The sequence below is a fragment of the Echinops telfairi genome, unplaced genomic scaffold (assembly GCF_000313985.2).
Source record: "Echinops telfairi isolate 266 unplaced genomic scaffold, ASM31398v2 ScPeMD7_6;HRSCAF=24_1, whole genome shotgun sequence".
Classification (NCBI taxonomy): Eukaryota; Metazoa; Chordata; class Mammalia; order Afrosoricida; family Tenrecidae; genus Echinops; species Echinops telfairi.
The window spans coordinates 8334785-8359739 of NW_022103903.1; the positions used below are offsets into that span (position 1 = coordinate 8334785).

Below are 24955 nucleotides of genomic sequence, written 5' to 3' on the forward strand. Positions count from 1 at the left end.
GTTCAATTGCTCTTGTATATAAATCTCTTTCTTATACACATATGTGTGTCCATGGATTTGTTTCTCGAATCTATCCAGATTAATACAGACCCAGAACAACAAAAAAATCACATCATTGTGAATGAGGGGGAGTGCAGAGTGGAGACTCAAAGCCCATCAGTAGGCAACTAGACATCCCCTTACAGAAGGGTCGTGGTGAGGAGATGAGCCATTCAGGGTACAGTATAACATACAGCTTTCTTCTACTTCTTTAATGCTCCCCCGCCCCCCACTATCATAATCTCAATTCTACCTTACAAATCTGGCTAGACCAGAGGATGTACACTGGTACAGATAAGACCAGGAAACACAGGGAATCCAGGACAGATAAACCTCTCAGGACCAATAATGAGAGTAGCGATACCAGGAGGGTAAGGGCAAGGTGATATGATCTACATATACCCCCCTCACTAGGGGACGGACAACAGAAACGTGGGTGAAGGGAGACATTGGACAGTGTAAGACATGAAAAAATAATAATAATTTAGAAATCATCAAGAGTTCACGAGCGAGGGATGGTGTAGGAGAGAGGGGGGAAATGAGGAGCTGATACCAAGGGCTCAAGTAGAAAGAAAATGTTTTGAGAATGATGATGGTCACAAATGTACAAATGAGCTTGACAATGCATGGAATTATGGATTGTGATAAGAGTCGTATGAGCCTCCAATAACATGATTGAAAAAGAAAGAAAAGGAAACGAAGCTTAACACATGTCAAATGTCTCTTTACAGAGTCTAATTTCTATCTCACTCTTCATTTTATGTCACAGTCATTTGCACTGATGAAGCATCTCCTACATAGTGTTCTCTCATATTAAAACAAAGACATAAATAAATGTATGCAGTCATTAAAACCAAAACCAGTACTTGATTGTCTTTTATAAAATTCTCTCCTATTTCATTTAAAAACTTTTCACTGAGCTTTGTGGAGAAAGTCACAAAGTTCTATTATTGATGTTTGTACCATAATAGTTGGTGTTGTTCTCGGACATTGAGTTGACCCTGACTTTTAGCTACCTCACAGGAAAAAGTACAACTTATCACATAGGTTTTCCTAGGCTGTAATCTTTATGGGAACAAATCACCAAATCGGATCTCCCCTGGTGTCACTGATTGGTTCAAACTGCCAATGACTGGTTCAAATCTGAGTTCATAATGAGTGAGTTCCCAGGGTTTCTTAAGTACAAATTAAGCTGTTAAAAATTAAGACTCAATCTGCATAATCAAATATAGAAAAGTTAGTATGGGAGAATGATGTTTGCATTCAATTCATAACTTTTAAATTGCCTAGCATGGAAACTCCTATCAATAAGTCAGATGCAAATTGCCATTACTTACCAACAGTGACTATGTATATGCACAGAAAGATTACTTGACTCTTACTTCAGAAGCATTTGCTTATGAAGATCTTATGTAGATTTGTCAACCAAAAGTCAAAAGTTTGGACATGTTTTATCTACAATCTGCTTTTTTTTCTAATTTTTATTTGTTTTGCTATTGATGATGAAAATACACACAAACACACCCCAATTCATCATATATGATTACATGACATTGGTTATATTCTTGGAGTTACAGAGCCATTCTTTACCTCCTTTTCATCACGTGCCTGCCTCAGTCACACACATCCCCTGCTCTATAAGTACATGGATAATTTTCAAGTATTGTTCTCTATTTGAGCCATATATATATATAGTGCTGTTAAGATCATTTAAACCAGATTTTTTTTATTTTACTAGATAAGCTGATCTATTTTAAGATGACATCCTAGACTTTTGTGGTTTAAAACTTAAACATTATCTTATAATAAAAATTTCAGGGATTCATTAATCTCTATGGAACCAGAAAATTTAGAATTCATGAGAATGTGACAATATGGCCTACATTTCCCCCATTTTGATAAGGATCCTTCTATAGAATCAAGATATGCAGTAATGGTATCCATGCACCATAGGGCTCTTTTGGTGCCATGGCAAATAATATAATTGTTTATAGAATCTACTAAATATACATGTCATATCAGTCTCATAGCCCTGCCTATTCTTATTCTTGTGTTGCTCAGGTAAATTGACACTGATTATTGTGTGTTGGAAGACCATTATCAAACTCTGAAAGCCCAAGGCATGTTGTAACAAAGTAGGAAGTATAACAGAAGCAAATAGAGACGCAAATTGGCCAATTAAACAGACGTCTTAGGGAACTACACCCCTAAACTTCCAAACTACCTAATAAAATCCAAGGAGGTGTCTGTTTGTATAGAAGCAATCTCAGCAGCTACTCCTTTTTTTATATTTTTGATGCTGTAATGGTGTCTCTACACACTTTTCCCAGTTCAACTGTTTATAGCTCTGTGTTGAAAAAAAAAAGTATGTTACATTGAAGACTAATGTATGCCTGGCCTAAGCCATCATATTTTCAATCACCTCATATGCACATGAAAATTGAATATTGAATAAGGAAAACCAAAGAACTGATGCATTTGAAAGAAGAAAGATATCTCTCTTAGAACCCAGAATGCTCCTGAGAAGGGAGATGGACAGACTTTAAGTACTTTGGACATGTTGTCAAGGGGAGACTAGGCCCTCGAACAGGCCATCAACTTTGATAAAGCGGAGGCGCAGCGAAAGAAAGGAAGGCTGTCTGAAAGCTGGATTGACACAAGGACTGCAACACTGGCATCAGGCATAAGGATCATTGTGAGCAGAGCACAGGGCCAGGCAGGGATCGTTCTGTTGTATGTACGGTTGCTCTCAGTTGGGACTGTCTTGATGGCGATGGACAAGTGCCAGGTTCGACACCCTAAACTACAATAGTAGGATCTTTATATTTTAACTTGCAAAAGAATCACCTGACAATTTTTCCTCACCGCCATCAAGGCGATGTGGGTTTCTGAGACTGTAACTGGTGACGTGAATAGAAAGTCCTGCTTGTCTCCTGTCGGGTGAATGCCTGTCCAGGTGGATCCCGGTCCAATGCGTACCCACAACACCACCAGGGTCACCCGAGGGTCTTGGTAAAAAGAAAGTCGGTTTTTCCAGTGTGCACTTTGGGATGTTGCATTTCTAAGGTAGCACCATGCTGCAGTTCTTTAAAGTACAGTTTGAATATTAAGGTGCTGGGACCTTATGATTATACCTTTCTGATGTTTATTTTCAGGTAAAAAAATTTTTTTAAACTTTACCAAAAAGATGTCTTAGTTGTCAGTGATGAGGAAGAGATGTTTCCCATTTCAAAAAGACTTTACCAATAATGACTGGGTCCATCGTGTATTAGCAACTTGGATCCTGAATCAAGCAACTGGAGTTCAAGCTTTAGAGAGACCTTCCCCTTTATAAGAAACCTGGTGGCATAAAGGGTTACCTTGCTGAAAGATGAGCAATCCAAGTTCACACCCACTTGGAGGTAGAAGATGAAGTTTTCTGCTCCCATAAAGATAAACACCCTTAGAAATTCACAGTGACATTTCTGCTCTTTCCTGTGAGCTTGCTTTGCGTCAGAATAGATAGCACTGAGTTTGGATGTTTATTTAACCAGTATAACACAGCTCACAGCTAAAACAGGTATTTTGCATAGCTTATCATATCTTAGAGTCATTTATAAGAGTAATGAAATGAATGATAACAACTGTTTGGTTTAGTATTAAACTTGTACTTACTAAACTAGTAGTTCTAAAATCACTTAGAGAGACTGTTCAAACGCAGCCCTCTGACATCCTGCCTCCATCTACATTAGATTCAAAAGTTAGCATTTCCAAGTGTTTGTTGGTGGGGAGCAGCTTGTGGTTGTCACTGTGAGGGTCTTAGAGGTGGCTGTGATGGAAACTGACTTAAGAGAGAGTTTGTAGGGGAGAAGGCAACATGGACAATCAGGGGTGTCCAAGATGTAAGACCACCAAGTACCGGAACCCCCCCTTGAAGCTGATGGTCAATGTATATGGACACCCTCTATGTGAAAGTGGCGTGGATTTACGACTTGTGAGAAGAGCTAGACCTTGTCCTGAGTGTGGCCCTCTGCTTAGAGCAGCTTTAGGGCACAACCTTTCAATAGCCTCCTGATGCCAAAAGGTTGAGATTAGGGAAAAAGTACAAAAATATATACTGTACAACAAAAGAGGAAACTTTCCTAGTCTGAGAGAATATAATGACTTCCTGGAAGAAGTTGTTTTCAACTTGACCAACAATGAGGATTTGGACAACACTGAGGGAAAAATGAAGATATACCAAAGAGAAACCAAGGATGTTATTCAGAAAGATGAGCTCACGCTGATGGGGGAACAGGAAGAATTACAAGTGGAACAACAGGAACATTAGAAAAAAGAACAATTGCAGCAGTGCTAGCAAAGAAGACTGAGCAGGCGTTTTTTTGATTAACTGGAGAGTTCAGATCACACCATTGCTCTGCTTTTGGCTCAGCATAAAGTTCGTTCTACCCAATTGGAAATGCAAGTGGAGAAACCCAAACCTATACAGCCAGTGACGTTTCCCACAAGCCTCAAAATGGGCCAACAGATTCCACTAGCGCCTATTCAAAAGCTTGAGGAAACTTCATAGGAGTATCAGCCACTGCGTATAGAGTCAAGTGGACCACAAGTTCCTGAGCTTGAAATGCTAGGAAGATGTGGGTATTTAGACCATGTCAGAGCTTCTCTTTCCACAGGACCTTGCTGGAAAGTGCACTTTTTCCTTAACTTGTCAACGGGCAACATAGGATGGATTCAGTCTGTTTTGTAGGAAGCCCAGTTACCTTTTCCTTCCCAGTTTACAAGATTTGGATCTCGGAGCAAAACCAGAAGTTAGCACCAGTAAAGCAAGCTTGTAAAATTGTGGCCCCCATGAAGCTGCACAACCGTAGAATTGCAATCGCCAACAATATGAAAGTATTTATAGAATGAGAACTTCAGAATTAGACTGAGTGTAATAGTGTGTGCTTCTAACAGTGTGTGTTTGGCCAGATTGCCTAGAGGAACAAACCCAGAGTTACTAATATATGTGTAAGAGAGAGCTTTATCTCACAAAGTAATTATACATCAAGCAAACATCCCAGCCCAGTCCAGATCAAGTTCCTAAAATAGATACTAATCCAGAAGTCTGATACTAGTCTCTCTTCAGACTCACCCAATACCAGACCCTCTTCAGCCATGTGCAATGGTGCAGAATGCAGGAAGATCACAGGCTGGTGGGTGCAAAGCTGTGTGGATCCAATGGCACAGTTCCTCACAGGGCTCTGGCAGGCCTCAGAGTGGCTCTCCAGCTGAGAAATCAAATCAGAGAGAGAGGAAAGCTTCTGAGAACCTGCCTTACGAGAAGGCCATGACCTCAAGACCTAATTGACAGACCAGACTCCACCGCAACACTTTCGTATATCTTCAAGTTGATGCGACATTAAGAAACTAATACACAATGGGTGCATATTTGTGAAAAAATTGATATTTTTAGTTAGATTTCTCTGAGGGATTAAGGTAGTAATAAAAGATATGGTTAATTCACCAATATAAATTTGAGGTTAACAGATAGACTTGAAAAATCATTTTAAAATAAAGCTAGATTTTATCTTAAACAAAATATTGTTTCCAACAAGCACACAGGCGATGCTGCCAGCTATAGGACCGTTGTTCGAGAATGTGTGTTCTAAACCAAATTATAGATTTAAAAACAGCAAGGAGCAGAAGCAACAGTGGATATGTAGACTTTAACTACAGGGAGAAACCTCCATTCTGAGAGTCTTATTAAGGCCACGAGGTTTCTCCTTGGAAACATTTGAGAGAAAAGCACTCTTGCGAGAAGTGCTGCTTGCGATGGAGGACAGCACCTCAGGTAATCCACTCTTTCTCCAAGAGATCCAGCCTTACCTACGTCCCAAGGTACACCCTTCTGAGCTGTGGATGCATAGGCTTACTTATATGCACACTGGGCAATACTGAAGAGCAAAAGGACTCCTCCCACTTATTGATTTTGTAAAGATTTTAATTGTGTTATGAGTTCTCATATTAGAAAACGGCATGTAACAAATGAAAGCTGTAACACAGGTGACTTCCCTGTACTTTCATAAAGACACAGACCCCCAGCCTTGGAATGCCATAGCAACCATAATAATGCATAACGGCACAGTGGAAAGCAAGCCGACAGTCCCTCTAGCCTACTGCCGTCAGCAATGTCCTCGGGGTCTTGGTGGAAACCAGACCGTTGTTCCTCCTCCTCGGTTTACAGTTAGACATTTTCAGAACTGAACTAGAGCTGAGGCAATATGTTGAAGAACTGCCATCGAAAATCTTTGTCCTTAAGTAAAGGGAGTCATGCGATATGCCTATTAATCACATCACTGAATGTTTTCTTCCCAAAAATTTTAGAATACCAATAGTCAACTTACCAAATAATTATTGGGGATAAAGCAAACATTTCTTTGGTATCTTTGTCAGGTTGTTAGAGAAGATGCTGCTTGTACCTTCAAGGCCCTAAAAATCAGAGATTTGAAGGAATTGGAACCGGATCAGTCACATCAATGTGAAACAGGAGCAGACCCTGCTTGTTACAATTAAAGTGACCTTGAATGATTAAAAAAAAGCAAATGACAAATCTGTCTTTGTGGACTAGAACACCCGGAAGAGGTGTAGTGAGTCCTATCAAGAGCTTGGTGCATGGCATTGAATCATTGCAGGATACAGAGAACAAGGTATATTCAAAGTGGCCCTGTTGCTGCATCTCTGCACTGGGAATCATTGTTTTGGATGAAGATAATCAAGAGTTTTCATTGTTGTGTACTACACTGAATGTCTAGCAGGGTGTAAATCAGTAACTTTTAAAATGCTGGTCCGTGCTTCATTTCACCCACATTTAAAATACTTGAATGTAGTCTTCTGTCACTTCTTCAGTCATGATTGAATTGGGTAACTTAATTCAGAGCCCTCGTTACTCGTCGTGGTTATTAGGCTCCTTCAAAGCAGTTCCAACTCATAGTAACTGCCACACCAGGTCAGAGCAATGCACCACCCTCACAATTGTTATACTTTGGCCCATTGCTGCAGCCTCTGTGTCAATCCATTTTCTTGAGGAAAATGTAGAATACACTTTCAAGTTCTCATGGATCATAGACTTGCCGAATAAGTTGTCTTAAGATAATCCTGATCTATTGGGCAGTTTTAAATGACTTCATCAGGCATTTTTGGTTTAAGGTTTAAAGAGGCTCTGGGTAATATTGGGGAATTTTTAGGGGCTTTATTCATTGAGGTCTACCTTCTTGTAGCCTAACTGATTAATTAATCAATTAATACATGCTTAAATTAGTATGTGTTGTTATTGGTAAAAATGGGGTATTTGATTGGAAAATAGATTGTTGCAAATGCAGTTAGATTCATCTTTAGCACCTTACCATTTGATCTCCTTTATGATCCATTTAAATTTGTTCTAGTGTTTAATGGTTTATTTTCAATTGAGGTTTTTATCTTTTTTATGTTGTCATGGCTGGTTTTTTAAATTAATTTTTTCAGCATATGAAATCCAGGATAGTTAAATCTATAGAGACAGTAACTGGAATCATGGGACCTTGAGGGTATGGCAGGGCAAGTTGGGATGAAATAGGGAATTAATAACTATGAGTACAAGAATGAAGAAGATATTCCTAAACTGATTACAGTGATTAGTGTACAATTCTTCTTGATATGACTGAGCTATTGAATCTTACAGTATGTGAATTATGTTCCAATAAAACTGTTGGAATAAAATACAAAGAAAAACTAAAAAATGGAGCGTATTTCATTGAAAGTGACAATCATTATTGTTTCTTGACTTAGTGCATTTATGTACAAAAGCATTTCTATTTTCAGGAACATAGAAAGTATGTAGGCAATTATTTAAATTATGATTGCCATCTTCTCAAATTAATTATTTAACATTTTGAAATTAATTCTCACTGAAGAATCATGTTCTCAATGCTCAAGAAGAATGGGAAACATTTACTTCCTTATGTTTCTTCTCCAGTTGAATACTGATTACTAAAAATGATCCTTCTGTGGTAGGTTTGCCATATGCCTTACGAATATGCATGCAAACCGATCACCTATACCTGATGGTCTTGCAGCTTTTCTTTTGGTTTGTTTCTCATTTTGAACATTGGAAATTCAACACCCTATTTGTTCTTTGCTGATATGTACAGCATGTTGGTTCATTTACCATATTTACTCACATATTGGTCACTGCTCTATAATTGCTGTGTGTAGACATTTGTATAGGTTAATTTGAATCAAGCAGCTTGCATAACAAGAAAGAAAAGGGCAGCAATTATGCAAGTAAATATGGCATGTAATTCCTTTTCTGTTTAACCAGTATGGTGGCATTAGGTATCAAAACAAAGATCCCTTTAATCTATGTCTTGACATTTTCCATTGCTATTGTTTTACAGACAACAGGGGGAAAGAAGAAAAGCCTAGAAGTTTGTTTGTTCTTTATTTGTCACTGATACCTTTTGTGTTTGTTTCCTTTGTTCTTCCTTGACATTAGATTTACTATAGCTATAAGGTCTACACCTGGTTTCTCTGTGTGTATACATACATATTTGACACCACAATTCTAATCAATACCATTGTTTTATTTTAATATTGACATATCAAATCTTTAGAATGTGTGTATACTTTGAACCAAGTGATTTGATAACAGCTAGAAATATGCTTAAAATTTTGTGATTTGATAAAAAAAATGTATCTAAGTAATCAAACATAGATATATACATTAATAATCCTGAATGCCAGAAGCAAGATTAATCTTGGCAATTAGAGAATACATCAGTCTTTTGACATGTTTCTCTATTAATAGTTTCTTTTCATAGTGGCATATATTAATGTTTAATGGGACTCTCCATATACTCATACAAAGGTTTTTGTCTATTTGTATGTAGATAACGTTACCATATGTAGAGATGTATAACTATTAGATTGATATTAGTTGGTGTCTCTTTGTAGATCAAGGAGAAGTAAGGGGAATAAATTATCACCACATAGAATAATCTTCATTCACCCCCAAGCCTACTAAGGGGATCCATGTCCCTGCAGTACATGGTATCAGAATCAACTCATGAATCTGTAAGCAATGATGGAGAATAAGGTGGCGACTGTTTGGTATTTAGCTCAATTAGCAACTCTTGTACTTTTCTTCTATCTGATAATTATATCTGGTACTTGTTCTTATCAGTGACCAAAGAGTGACTTTTTGTTGTTGTTATTTGCCTTGGAGTTGACTCTGTCAACAATATAATAGAAATACTGCCCTTAGAGTTGTTGGACTAATTTTACAGCCACTGGTCAATCCATCTCACTGAGGCCTTCCACGTTCCCTGAAGTTCTGCTTTACCAAGTATGATGCTCTCCTCTAGCAATTGCTCCTTCTGGGCATGTCCAAAGGGAGCAAGATAAAGTCTCATAATCTTCATTTATGAGAAAACATTCTGGTGGTACACCCAATGTCCACTCTCCCCTCCCAGACAGATGTGTTCTTTCTTGGGGCAATCCGTGATGCATCCATTATTCTTTCCACACAGTACCATTCAAACTGGCTTGACCCCTACTCAAGTTCAAGAGCATACAGCTCTCATGGCTATGCATTCTGTTCAGTGGTTATCTTAGGTACTGGATTTGAAAAAATTCTATGATTCTGCTTATGAATCTAATTGTACTAAATATATTTGCTTGTTGCTCTTTCAAGAGACTTGCCAGGTCTTAGCTATTTGATCTTATGTATCAGATTTAACTCATAGGTTTTACTCTGATGGGCCTGTGGCACAGTGGCTAACCTGTAGGTAGGGAAGCAATCCTTTAATCCACCAGGTGCTTTGCAGGAGAAAGTTGTAGCAACCTAATTCTGTAAAGATTGTTTGCGTTCTTGTTATTAGTTGTCATTTGTTGGCTCCGGCACACAGTTACCTTATTTACTATGCAGTCGAACTTATGTAGTAGAACAAACGACGGCCCTGTCCTGCACCATCCTCACAATTCTTCTTAGAGTTGAGCCTATTGTGTCAGTCACTGTGTCAATCCATCTCCTCAAGGTCCTTCCTTTGTCGTTGCCTCTGTACTTTACCAAGAGTGATATTTGCCCAGGGACTGGCCTCTTCTGGAAACCTGTCCACAGTGCCTGACATGACGTCTCACATCCTTGTCTCTGGCTATATCGCTTTCAAGACAGCTGTGTTTGTGCCCTTGGCAATTCATGATACTTTCAATATTCCTCTGCAACACCATTGTTTAAATCAATCATTTTTTGTATACTTGGGTCAGGTATACTTTGGTATACTTTGGTCCTCAAAATAACATCAATACTCAAGGTTAGATATATGTTTTGTTATGTATATTTTTACCACAGATGTTCTTTAATCATTAAAATAAGGATTGAGGGGCTCTTGGATAGCATTACAAAATGTTTCTGTAGAAGAGAGAAAATAATTTATTTAAACTTTCTCCAAATAGGAAAAAATATATATAGTTATTTGGATGTAAACATGAGAGATTACAAACATTCTAAATAGAATGTTTTTTGACTAAACAGTCAAAAAAGCCATGGGTCCTTTTCTGATCCATGTCTTTGTCCTTTGCCCCACCTTTGCCATCAGAGATGCTTAAGCAAATTAATTCTAAGGGAAAAAAATGATGTGGAGTTCAAATGAGAATGTTCAGCTATAAATTATCAGATTTAATGATTATCTCGGGAGCAGTAATCGCTAGTCAAAAAAGCTGAAGCAGTAATTTTTTTATCTCTTTCTCATATTCTACTTTCAATGCTCCCTCTATTTTTTAATCATCATGTGCCAGCATATTGCATCAGTGGTGTTTAGATTTCTGATGCGGGACAAATGGCTTTACTATGTTGGGGCTGAAATCAATGTCATAAAGAAAACATGTCTGAAATGTTGAACAGAAAACTGATTTTCTCTGTGCATTTTCATCCACATCAGAGTGAAATGTTGAAAATAAAACAAAATAATTTTGAGCACTAGACTCTTAATGGTAAGTCTATTACACATAATGCAAAACCAATATCTGGGAAAATATTAAACATTCCCTGTTTGATCTGGAAAGTCATCACAGCCTCCTGAGAGAAACAAATTGACATGATGCCAAAAAGGAACGATCAAGGCCATATTTTCCATTTGTGAGGATTTCATGATTTTCCTCAGAATCTGGTCATTAACTTATTGTCAGCAGGCTTATGCCTCTAATATTGCAATACTCTAGCAGGTGTGTAACATTACTTTAAGAGAAATTACACTTCTAGATCTAAAGCCTGTTTAACCTCCATAAGACTTCATAAAATAAAACAAAATAATCTCACTGCCATCGAGTGGCTGCCAACTCCGAGTGACCCTACAGGACAGGGCAGGACTCCCCTGTAGACTGCCAAGAGCATCACTTTTGGTGGGAGTAAAAAGCATCAAGCGTTTGTTGAGTTATATCATTCTTCACTTAAAATTTATAGCTATAAAATAAATGTACAAGTACTATAATCTTGGGGGGGGGGGTGTTGGAAAATGTGAGGAAATCACAAGTGAATAAATAGGCACATGAGCAATTAAACTGTATAGCAATTGGAAGCCCAAATGGTTGTTCATTTTTATCCCATCCCAAGAACTAAGACTGGATACATGCTGTCACGGAATATCTACTTTTGTCACTAATCAAAATTCTGGGGTTAGAAGATAAAATAATAAGACTTAAAATGCTGGTTTTTTTCATCCTGAATTTTTTTTTAAAACTAGATACTAGATTTTTAATGGGTTAAACATGTAACTTGATATTTTTCTTGAGTGTTAAAGACATAACAGCCAGTCAATCAATCCATATAATAGTCTAAATGTCAACACCATATGCATCATTCCTTTTTATAAAGCCATGCAGTTTAAGAATCACCACTTTCTGAATGAATGCTAAAACACTGGGAAATGGCACAGCAGGTATTGTTTGTTTTTTAAATTCTTCATTTGGAATTTAACACCTGTACTGTCAAACCATCCTAAGGAGCTGCTGTTATCTTCCACCATTTCTTTGAAAGTCATAATGGTAGCACTCTGTTCTCTGCAACACCTAATTGCTTCAATCTTGTAATGTCTGCCATCGTTTGAATCTGTGTAATTTCTGTGTGTAAGCTATTAAAGGTATCTTTATACTCCTATAAAGATTTTCATTAATTATAACATTTCAGGAATATCTATCCGTCACCACCACCCCAAGTTCTTAGAGATGGTAGATGGAAACCTTTATTTTGTACGTTATGCCTCTTTAACACAGGTGTAATTGCAAGGTTGGTGATATATTATTCAAAGCCATGAAGTTAGTTGTTTCTATTGGGATGGAAATAGCTTTTATATTATTTCAGCTGCAACTAGGTAATCACTGTCGGTGTACCCTTAGTGCTGCTACATAACATAATGTTTCCAAGTCTCCTTGTCCAAAATGCACCATTATTAATGCAATACTTCCACTTAGCTATGATCCATTGGATACCCTATTATTTGAATTTTCAAAATCATTTGACTAAAGATATGTGTATGTATAATGTATGCCTAAATTAAAAAATATCAAAACACATATGATCACTCAGTACATGAAAAATATGTATTCTTTTTTTTTAAATAATTTTATTGGGGGGTCTTAACACAATTCATCCACCCATCCATTGTGTCAAGCACTTTTGTATATTTGTTTCCTTCATCATTCTCAAAACATTTGCTTTCTACTTGAGCCCTTGAAAAATATTTATTCTTATATTTAAACATTCATTATTGTATAAACATTTTTTTCAATTGTTACATCTTACTTTGGGTGGCCAAATAAACATCAAATTTACTGGGAGAAGGTCTTGGATATTTGATGGAAGACTAGTTTTTTTGTTCAGCATTCAGACTGTTTTTGGGGGGGTTGGGGATAGGCATGTCACACAATATCTTTATACTTACTTTCATCTTTTTTCAGTTTAAGAATTAAAATATCTCCTACTTAAATTTATTTTATGATGTAATTATATAAAATACATTAGATATAATTCTTAGTAACATGAAAAAAGTGATTTTGTGTTTACTCATTAGGGATGATCACTCTCTAAAAATAAAATGTAAGAAATAAGCCCAATGGATTGTGAATGATATTGTTAAATATAAGAAATATTATATTTAGATAGTATTACTGTAAGCTATTCTTTGATGTAATATTTTATTTATTAGCTGAATGAGTAAATATATATATTTATATATATGGATTGCTTTTATGATTAAAAATCACATTGCTTGTTTTATCTTAATTTACTCATATTAAATGCTTAGTTTGAATCAATGGTGAAATTGGATGGACACTAAATATCAGCGACTTAGTGTCTACATTCCCATAATAAGAATCACAGAAATAGATAAAAATATTAATCATTTATCATCAAGAACAGGCAAATTATGTCAATAGGTCACATTTGTCCCACTGCTTATTTTTATATAAGTGGGAGAGAAGAATAGTTGGGAAATGTTAAAATAGAAAATACGAAGTTGAAAAGAGACTGCTAACTTTCTGTATAAACAGTTGCTCCGTTTTGCCTGTAGCCCCATAAAGTCTGAAAATACCTATTATCTGGCTCATTACAGAAAATTGTTTACTCGTATAAAATTTATAAAATGAGGATGAAAGTGAATGAGTGAAGTAGGTTATTGTAGAGAAAGAATTTTAAGATGTGCAAACTGAAAATGAGTCTACGTGAATCATATACTGAAATGATGCAGTGGGTGACCTAGGGCAGGAGATCAGTGTGATATCTCTGTGCAAGAGAGCGAGTAAAAGCAGGCAGAGGGAAAGCAAAGGGAACTATATTGGGCAGCAAGGGAAGAGAACATTCAGATGTGGTGATACAGTTGTGCAAAAGCCTGATGTTGAAGATTAGGACAGGCTTAGGGACTTGCCCACTCCTTTAGGAAGGCTGGAGCAGAAGTTCTTGTGTACTGCCTAAGGCCTTTACCAGAGTGAGAACCTACACATGGATTTCAATGACAAAGATGTTTGAATATGTCTGTTTTCGAAGGAACACACTAAAGAACATGAAAAATAGATTCGTTTGAAAAGAGACATATTGGAAGTAGTGATTATTACTATAATAATCACTGAGGGAGGGAGAGAGATTGAGACTAGCAGAAGACAGAAAACAACCACCAACTAGAGAGATTGAGACTAGCAAGTTTAGCCACGGCAATTCAGCCATTTGCTGAGAGGAGGAACACTTTCCGAAGCATTAATAGCAGTTGTATTGCAATAGCAGTGCCCGCTGGCATTAGATTTGAAAGACAGCAAATGGACATTGTGGGAAACTCCTAAAACCATCCCCGCTGCCATAGAGTCAAGTCCAGCTCATAGGGCTGCTATAAAACAGAGCAGAACTCAGAAACTGTGGGCGTCTCAGGCTGTACATTTTTACAGGAGTAGAAAGACTCATCTTTCTCCCACAGTAGACTGGAACAGTTGATCCTTTGGTTAGCAGTTGTATGTGTAAGCAGGGCCTCTCTTGCAACTGGCAATATGGCATGCAAACATGGGAGCAACTACGATCTAGGCTTTATCCAGGGATCTGTGACATGAAGACGACCTGCGGTAAAGAAGGTCATGGACTAAGACCTCTAAGTCATGGTTCTCAGGATTTCGACTCTGATGTTCAGTTACTCAGGGCAGATTATTTTACATGTGTTCTCTAAACTTGTTTCAACTCTAGCATTGGGCTAAAACTAGTATTGTCATCATTATATTACCAAGAACAGTTTATTACTCAATACTTTAATGTGGTTTCAATGTTTCAAAGAAGTACTACGAACTAAAATAATATGAACTATTTTTACTCAGTTTGACAAGTTGCTGAATCTAAGTAGCACATTATTGTCCGTGGTCTTGTGGGAATGTTCCTAAAATGGTACTTAATCCTAATAATACTGGGTCTATATACTCCCTGAGGGGAAGGAATTAGTAGAAGCACTATAGTAGAGGAATGCAACACATATATGATGAGGCGATTCATATGGAGAAGAGTCTGAAGAGATGAAGGATAAAATGGGACTTGAACACTGTGAATGAAGGAAACACGATTGCTGATGGTAATCTGTAAATGCATAAGGTTAAGTCTGTGAGGTGAGAATGGGCCTCAGGTTCTGGTTGCGAGTCTGAAAGGGTCATCAGGATTTCATCATCACTACCGGGTTGGGGAAAAGAGAATATCTATTTTGGGCCTAATTGGGAGATGTGCTAAATTGGAAAACCATTGACTTAAGTTTATTTCCTGTTTTTCATCAGCCATGCGTAGTCTGCAGACTAAATGAATTTAGAAATACAGTTGAAATGCTAAATAGCAAGAGTGGAAGTAGAATAAGAGACAATGAATCCACAATACTGTTTGAGGGCACTGTTGATGTACTGAATGACATGGCCTCCTGGAGGTAAATAAAAATAAAATACTTGGCTGTGATATCTTGAATTTGAGGGGGAAATAGACCAGTTTCTTGGAGGATGCTGTGAAGTTGATAACCCTCAACACTGGCAATAGAGAGTGAGAGACACACATGTACTTGATCCTAGAAATAGTGGATTGATATTGATACCAAAGCAAATATCAGATGAATTATGTTTGTTATATATATTCTAGTATGGCATTGAGGATCCTGAGTTAGGTAGTGGTTACTCAATGGGCTGCTAACCACAAGGTAGGCAGTTCAAAACCACCAACTGCTCCTGACGAGAAAGACGAGGCTTTCTACTTCTAAGGAGTTCCAGTTTCAGACACTCACAGGGACAGTGCTACTCTGTCCTTTGGTTCACTATGAGTCTGCATTGCCTTGATGGCAGAGGGTTTGTCAATTTGTTTTAGTGTGACATTGGAAGTACGATGCTGATGTCTTCAAAGAACTATGGGGGTTAGGATATTGGGAAAGGAAAGAGAACCACAGAACTGTAGAAGAGGGAGCAAGGGTCCTAAGAAGAAATGAGTGAGGGGCTTGACTTTTGGAAATTGGTTAAAAAAAAATCTAGAAATGATTAGGTTCAAATACATAAACAGAAATCTTCCTGACTTCCTCCCCAGCCATCCTGAATGGTGCAGAGCGATGGTGTAGGTGAACTCAGATAGTTTTTACTTCTCAATAGTCATGATAGTGTCTACTAATAACAATTACAGTTAGAGACTTTTATGAAATGCATCGAAAGCTGAGATGATAACTATTTAGTTCAGTAGTGCCAGGACTTCAATCAGCACAAAAATGTGGGCTAAAAATGCAAACCTTAGTCCCAAATTTTATAGACACTTTTTCAGATTGTTTGAAAGGCTCTTAACATTTGTCTTTTAAAAAGAAAAAGTATTCCACTTATTAAATGATACACTTTATGAATAGTTATTTAGAGTAAACAGATAAATCCTAGAAATCTAATGTTGTTGGTGGTACTGTTGGTGGTGTGGTGGTAGTGTCGGTGTTGTTGTTGTTGGTGTCTGTGTTGTTCTTGGTGGTGTCGATGGTGGTGTCGGTGTTGTTGGTAGTATTGTTGTTGGTGTCGGTGTTGCTGGTGCTGTTGGTGGTGCCAGTGTTGTTGTTGGTGGTGTCGGTGTTGGTGTTGGTGTTGTCGGTGTTGTTGTTGGTTGTGGTGTTGTTGTTGTTGTTGGTAGTGTTGGTGTTGGTGTTGGTGCTGTCGGTGTTGTTTTTGTTGGTGGTGGTGGTGGTGATGGGGGTAGGTGGCATCAAGTCGGTTGAGACGCATAGCAACCTTATGCACAGCTATTCTTAGTTTGAAAGCACCAGTGAAACTTGTTCACTGTGGGTGACCTGCAGACTGAAACACCAGTGAAATAGCTTACAGGACCACAGCAACACACAAGCCACCAAACAAACTGATATGCATGCAAATGGTGGATAATCTAATATAAACAACATTATTTTTTAACCATACTCCAGTCATAAACCTTACTATTCGTTTAAGAAAGAAAAAAACAAGATTAACAGCAACATAAGAGAAACTTCTACCTAAAAAGCATGTTAGATGATTTATTGAAGTTTAGATGATATTACTATTTGGAAATATACATATATATTTTTTTCTGTTAAGTGAAAACCTGGATTTCAAACAAAGCCATAAATTTCTTTGTAAGTCAGCGGTTCTCAACCTGTGGGTTGTGGGCCCCTTTGGGGGTTGAAACACCCTTTCACAGGGCTCGCCTAAGACCACTGATCCTCTATCCGACTACGCCCACATCCGAGTACCCAGCGTGATGCCATCATCACGCCAACCCCATCAGATACACCCCGTACAAATACAGGTGCATTCGAATCGAAGTAGTTTCTTTTTTCCAAATTGAAAATATTTAACTTATTAAATATTAAGCATGGGATAGTGTGTCAAAAATAAGCAAATCTTTGAATCCAAAACGTAGCCACTGCCTATAAAATAGGTGATCAGTAGGTATGGTTTTATCTAAAGATAAGCTTATATATTCATTTTTCTCTCATTTTTAATATAAAGAATGTGTGTGTATTAACTTCTTTCAAACAAGCTGCTAGAATTACTTTTTTCCCCGTCTCCTCCTGTGGTTAGAGAAAGAGCTCAGGAAAAGCGTTATGGATTGCCTCATTAGTGGATTCCTCAGATTGCTTACTTGTGACTATCAGCCTGGAAAGCAATCTCACTCCTTTGCAGGAGCGCTGGAGACGTGGGGGCTGGTGAACCCTCTGTCATTTACAGAGCTAGCAAATAAAGATAGGTTACACTGAGAGACATCAGTAAGCTCCACTGTGAAGATGGATTCTGATTTGCATACCACCCCATGCACCTACAGAATGGAATTGTTCTTTTCAATTATAGTTTATATAGAACCATGGCTTGACTAACAATCTTCCCCCCCCCCCCCTTGAATAGTGTTATAGAGCTATACCTTTAACTATTTCACTGGGAATTGCCTTACTTTAAATGAATCAAAAGAGTACTTCTAGCAAGAGAAGAAGCCTATCTCAGCACACCCACATCCCATCACTCGGAGATTACATCTTCAGGGGTATCTAATTCATTCTCTAGGTGGTGTGAATATAATTTTCTTGGGTCCTTAAGACGCAAATCTCTTAGTCTGCCTTAGTTATCTAGTACCACTATCCAGGAATACTACAAATGAGTGTTTTTAACAAACAGGATTTTTTTTCTCATTCTCACTGTTTTAGGGGCTCTCAGCCCAAACGCTGGATTCTGGCTTTATTGGGAGGCTTTCTATTTTTATCTACTTTGTAGGAAGGTCCTTGTTTCTCTTGAACTCTTGTTTTTATGTAATTGTCATGTAGTTTAGCATCTCACCACCACCCCCTTCTCTGTTTGTTTCACTCTCCTTTTATGTCTTGCAAGAGATCCAAAGCCCATCTGTAGACAATGGGACATCCCCTCACAGAGGGGTCACAGGGAAGGAATAAGTCAACCAGGAAGTAGTAAATCACCCATGCAACACACAATATTCCTCTGGTTCCTTGAGGCTTCCTCACCTCCCCCACCCACTATCATGATCCCATGCTGCCTTCCACTGTGGGCTAGACCGGAGTATGTGCACAGGTACAGATAAAAGAGCTCACCACAGCGAAATCCAGGAACAGGAATGGGAATAGCAATACCAGAAGAGTATGGGGAAAGTGGTGGGGGTGGGGTGGGGGGGGGGAGCAAAGGCAAACCGGTCACAATGATCAACACATAACCACACACTCCCTCCCCTCCAGTGGGACTAACAACAGAAACCATGAAACCATGGGGGAAGAGAGACAGTGGTCAGGGTAAAATATGAAAATAATAATAATTTATAATTGGTCAAGAGGTCACAAGAGTGGGGGGTCGGTGGGGAAGAGGAGCTGGTATTAAGGTCCCAATAGAAAGTAAATGTCTAGAAAAGGATGATGGCAACATATGTACAAATATGTTTCATACAATTGATGCATGGATCTCTATAAGAGGTGTAAGAGTCCCCAATAGAATGATGTTTTAATTAAAAAAAAAAAAAGAGTTTAAACTAGATGGAAGTGACTTTGTAGTGATAGTTAATTCTCCCTCATTAACATACAGCTCCTTTCCAAATGGGACAACTGCTAACATAGAAGTTAAGATTTACAACTTTTTAATTATTATTATTAGACGCAGTTCAATCCATAGCAGTCATCTTTGTATTTCCAGAGACTATCACATCCATACCTTGGATCAATTGATAACTATTGGTCCATTTTTAAGCTTAGTAATTGTTGTTTTCCTTCATGTTCTTGTTGAGGGCTGTGAGTCCGTTCTGATTCATAGTGGCCCAATGTACAGCAGAACACAACACTGCCAAGCCCCGCACCATGCTCACCATTGTTTTGCTGGGAGAGCCCATTGGTGCAGTCTCTGTGTCAATCCATCGTATGCATGGCCCTCCTCTTTTTGACTGCCTCTCTGCTTTACCACGCTTGATGTCCTTCTCCAGAGAGCCGTCTCTCCTGATGCACAAAGTCCTTGAGATGAAGCCCTAGCTTCTAAGGAGCATTCTGGCTGTCTTTCTTTCAGGACAGATTTGTTTACTCTTTCGTCAGGCCATGGTACTTTCATTGCTTAATCAATGCATTCAGTACTCAAATGCATTTTTATGTACTTTAAGTAGAATCACAGTTATGACAATTTCCTAGCATCTTCTCAATATAAGCAGATTCTCTCCTATTCTTTTCATGAAAAGTAAATAACTTCTAATAATTACTTTTTGGGAAAGTTTTATATTTTCCAAAGAGTTTCACTACCTTGTTGATGTATCAAATAAGACCAGTGTGTAAATTAACTTTTACATAGCTGTCAATTTCTTTTTTTTTTTTAAACATTTTATTAGGGGCTCATACAACTGTTATCCCAATCCATACACACATCAATTGTGTAAAGCGTATTTGTACATCATTTCTCAAAACATTTTCTCTCCATTTAAACCCCCGACATTAGGTCCTCATTTTTCCCCTCCCTCCCCGCTCCCCCCTCCCACATGAGCCCTTGATAATTTATAAATGGGTATTTTGTCATATCTTGCCCTGTCCGACTTCTCCCTTCATCCACTTTTCGGTTGTCTGTCCCCCAGGGAGGAGGTCACACACAGTTCCATGTAATCGGTTCCCTCTTTCCTACCCATTCTCCCTTTACTCTCCTTGTTTTGCCACTCACACCACTGGTCCTATAGGGCTCATCCATCCTGGATTCCCTGTATTTTCAGTTCCTATCTGTACCAGTGTACCTCCTCTGGTCTAGCCAGTCTTGCAAGATCGAATTTGAGTCATGGTAGTGGGAGCGGGGAGGAAACCTTTAGGAACTAGAGGAAGGTTGTATTTCTCATCATTGTTACATCGCACCCTGACTGGCTCATCTCCTCCCCGAGACCCCTCTGCAAGGGGATCTCCAGTGGCCTACTGATGGGCTTTGGATCTCCACTCCACACTCCCCCCATCATTCACTATGGTAAGATTTTTTGTTCTGATGATGCCTTACACCTGATCCCTTCGACACCTCGTGGTTGCATAGGCTGGTGTGCTTTTTCCATGTGGGCTTTGTTGCTTCTGAGCTTGACGGCCGCTTGATTACCTTCAAGCCTTTAAGACCCCAGACGCTATACTTTTTGATAGCCGGGCACCATCAGCTTTCTTCGCCACATTTGCTTATGCACAGCTGTCAATTTCTTAATGTTATAATTTATGTTCCCCTTCTCTTAACTTGGTTGGATACTTTCACACTTGATGTATTTTTTTTTGAGATCTCCAAATTAAGTACATAGCATTAAAAATTAATACCTTGTTATTTAAAAATTAAGAATCTTTTCAAAGGTTCATTTTTAACAATATATTAATTTACTCATTTCTTCAATTAAAAATTTTTATGTATAATATTACTTTCACATTGAAATCTACATTCATATTAGAATTATTGACTACCCAAATTTTATATTATTATTCTACATTGCTTCTGTTCAATGCTTCTCGTTTAAGTATTTTCTTATTTTAGTGACATTTTATTTTAAATGTATCTAGTAACATGTAAAGTTAAAGGTTGCTTTAATGTCAAATTGCAATATTGCCCTCTGATATTCCAGTCACCCTTCTTAATTTAGTATTATCTGAAATGGAATGAAATTTGTGAAACCATAGTCCTTCCATGCCTGAATGACTTGTTCGTGTTAGCACCATCTATTTAAAGATTAAGAAGGATCTTACTGTCCTGCTGAGTCACTTAAGCATCCGATTTACTAGTAGATAATAATTACTACTAAACGTTCAATACTTTACATTTGGCGACCATCTGCAAGCCTGAATTTTGTACTTTTATTTTTTTTTAGGCCTTTGTTCAAAATAATGTGACAAATTCACAGTCTGTGTTTATTTGAATTCTTCGGGATTCCAGTTTAAGTGCCATTTTGCCTGGAGTTTCAGCTAGCCAGCATGTTTTGTGACAAGTGCTGAAAGTCCCAGATTTCAGAGAGTCAGGCGTACCCAGCTTTCCCTAGCAGCTCCTTGACTTTGTAGCCCTGTGTCCTCAGCCCAGGTGTTCTCCACTCTGTGTCCTAACATGCCCCGTCCCTCCAGGATGATTGTGTGCATCACACTGGACCGCCATGCACACACTGCCCATGACTAAATGGCAGAGAGAGTATTCTAGATCCTTATTTTTAAACCATTAAATAGTTCATGTTTTGTATAACTAATTGAGTTCCATATTTCAGTAATAAAATAAAAGAACCGAGGTAAGTCACTTCCATTTAAGGTAGCAAGATACTGTGTGGTTAAACCAGAAGGGGTGGGGGTGGGGGGTAGGGGGTGGGGAGTAGTAATGGGGGGTGGGATTTTGTTTCCAAGATGAAGCTGGTACTGATTGAAGTGCCAGTACACCTTTCTCTTACCAGGGACAGTCTAGATTCTAGAGCTTGACGAATTGGGAATCACTGTGAGGTGCATGATATTAATTTGAAGAAAATTCAGGCGGGGACAAAATTAGATGTTACCTAACAAATTGGATAAAGCTCATGCTTTGTTGCTGCAACCTAATGAGATATTTTGACTTAAAAAAAAATAAGTTGAGAGACCTAAATAGAAATTTGACAATTTAGTAGGCTTTCTTAAAATACTAATAACTCCAGGTGATAAGAATTATATAGCTTACTTTTATTTTTAAGCAGGTTCCCCATTAAAAATATAACATACTTGCACATATGGATAGGGTTTTAAAAGATGGCGTGCACGTGCGCGCACACACACACACACACACACACACACACACACACGCATGTGCTCATGCACGACTCACTGAAAAACCAGTGTCTTGGCCAGGAGAAAAGAGAGATGGTCTGTCTCTTGAAAGATGCACGTCCTTGGAAACTGATGAGGTAGCTGAGTTCTCCTGCAGGATCTCTAAGAACCAGCAATGAGGCAAAGACCGGGAGTGAGTGGATATACCTCTCTGTGTGCACACATGCACAAACCTAGCCAGTTGCCTTTGAGGATTTTCCAGATCACACAAAGCGTAGGTGTCTGAATATCATTGTATTTCATGGGCATTTTAGTTATCTAATGCTGTTACAAAAGAAATATCACAGGTAGGTAGCTTCTACAAACAGAAATTTATTTTTTCCCTGTAGAAGAAGTTAAATGTTTCAATGCAGGTGCAGTTCTAGGACACAAGTTTATTTCCTGTGGTATATTTGGAGGATGCCCCTTGTTGCCTTACAACATCTGTTGGCCTTGTAGACCTTGGGGACCTCGATGAGCCTGGGCATCAGCACTCCCAGGTCCACTCCGAACTGCTCTTTTTTGTTGGTATCGATGTCTCTCTTATCTCTGCTTGTTTGTTTTATCTCTTTAATACAAATAGAGACGGATACATAATGTAACCCAATCCTATAGGTCACATTTTGTTTATTAACATAGCTGTCAGTAATACTGCTTTATTGACATTATAAATTTTAGATATAATTTTGAAATGTGTAGGATAATTACATCTCATCACAAAATGAGGATAGTTGCATAATACTGAGAGAACACAATTCTTTCATAACATTCCAGCTTCTACCCAGCCCTTGTCACATGTAAAATACATTTATCCAATAGCAGCATTCTAAAAGTCTTAAGTCAACTTTAAGTCTACATTTCGTGCTGAATCAAAATGTATTTGTTTGTGTCTGTGAATTCAGAAACTAAGCAAAGAACTCAGACTAGATAGAGGGCCAGAAAAAGGGAGGACGGCCTTCCATTGGGATGGAATGCTGCAGTGATGGCAACGATAGGCTGAAACGTAGCAACCGTAAGGAGGCACAGAACCAGGCAGTGTTCTGCTGCCTCTGAAGATTGCTGTGCATTGGAATGAATCAACTTCATGGCCCCTGACATCAACAGTGACACTATTGCCACAAGAATAATGGTACATTAGGCACAAGTTAAACATGTCCCTTACAAAAGGTATGCAATGGTAGGGAGGAGCATGTTCAGGACATCAAGCTAGTAAAACACTCCGCAGAACAGTTGATATCAACTCTCAAAAGGGTTTAAAGGAATATTCTGTTTGTTGATACTTTGGGGGCAATGACTTTCCCTCCAGGCTCTGGGTATTGACCATGTTCTTTGGATTCTGGATGGAGGTCCTTTGGCCTGGGGCTTTAGTTCTGCCTTCCCGGCCCACTTGGATGGCAACTCCTCTCCCTCAGCTTTGGACAGTCCCGTATTCTCCGTCTACCACACTCCCAAAATCCAAGCTGGTATCATACTTCTACTCCTTGAACAGGGAACCCCGACACCGCAGCCTGACAGTGGATCGAGCCTCTTCCCCCTCACGCTCAGGAATGTCAGCCCAGGCTCCACAACTGAGTTGGTGAAGATCTGACTCTTGGGAGCTTGAGGCCATGGCTCTCTCTTCCTATGGTTCTTGAAACTCAGAGATTGGTACCCTTCCCTTGGATTTCAAGGTCCTTCAACTTCTCAGGGGCTTTGTTTCTTCTGTTACCTTGGCTTCCTGGTTCCTTAGCCTCTGAGTCCCTGGGGCTGGCTTGATGTCTCTGCTTTGTGGGCAAGTGATCAATGGCTCTTTCGTTCTATGTCTAAGTGTCTGGAGGCTCCTCACACCACAAAATACATCTCAATCTAACAGTGCTCCGCAATCTCATTTGTGGGTCAGTTTCAGCAGCATTTCACCTTGTTTTCCTGTTTCTGCCGCTGCTGTTTCTGTGTTGCTGATTTTCATAGCCGCTGCCATCTCTGATATTCACGCTCTTCTTTATTCTTTTTGAACTGTCACCAAAATCACCTTTGACATCCATGACCCCACCAACAGCCTCTTAAAGCAATCTAGCCCTTTACTCATCAGGCATCTTAAAACGCTCCAGTCTCTACATTACCCACTTCCCAAAAGTTTCCCACGTTTGTAGGCATATGTTGAAGAAGCATTGAACTCTGTCTTAGATATCTACTGCTGCATTAATAAAAATACCACAAGTGAGTAGCTTTCATAAGTAGAAACTTATTCTCTCCATGTTTAGAAGACTAGATCGCTGAATTCAGAGATACCAGCTATCACAGAAATCTTTCTCTGCAGGGGCTATAAGAAGCGGTCCTCAACCTGTGGGTGGTGACTCTTTTGGGGGGGGTGTCCAATGACCTTTGCACAGGGGTCTCCTGATTCATAACAGTAGCAAAATTACAGTTATGAAGTTGCAACGACTCATTTTCTGGTTGGGAGAGTGGGGGGGTAAAAACCATGTGAGGAACTCGTTTCCTTTAAACACCTGTGAGCCTGACTTTTCTTGGTGTTCTCTCTGTCATGGAGTGAGCCTTCCCCCTCAGGGTGGAAGAGTGACAGCACTTAAGCAGGGTGCAAAGGGTGTGCTGCACTTAAGGCTCTTCTTTCTCAGTGTTACCGATGTTCCTCTGGC

At 38.8% G+C, this 24955-nt stretch overlaps 1 pseudogene; it reads left to right on the top strand.

Moving 5' to 3' along the window:
• The first annotated feature begins 3895 nt into the window (after positions 1 to 3895).
• On the top strand, positions 3896 to 4745 carry LOC101644045 (annotated as a pseudogene).
• The last annotated feature ends 20210 nt before the right edge of the window (positions 4746 to 24955 follow it).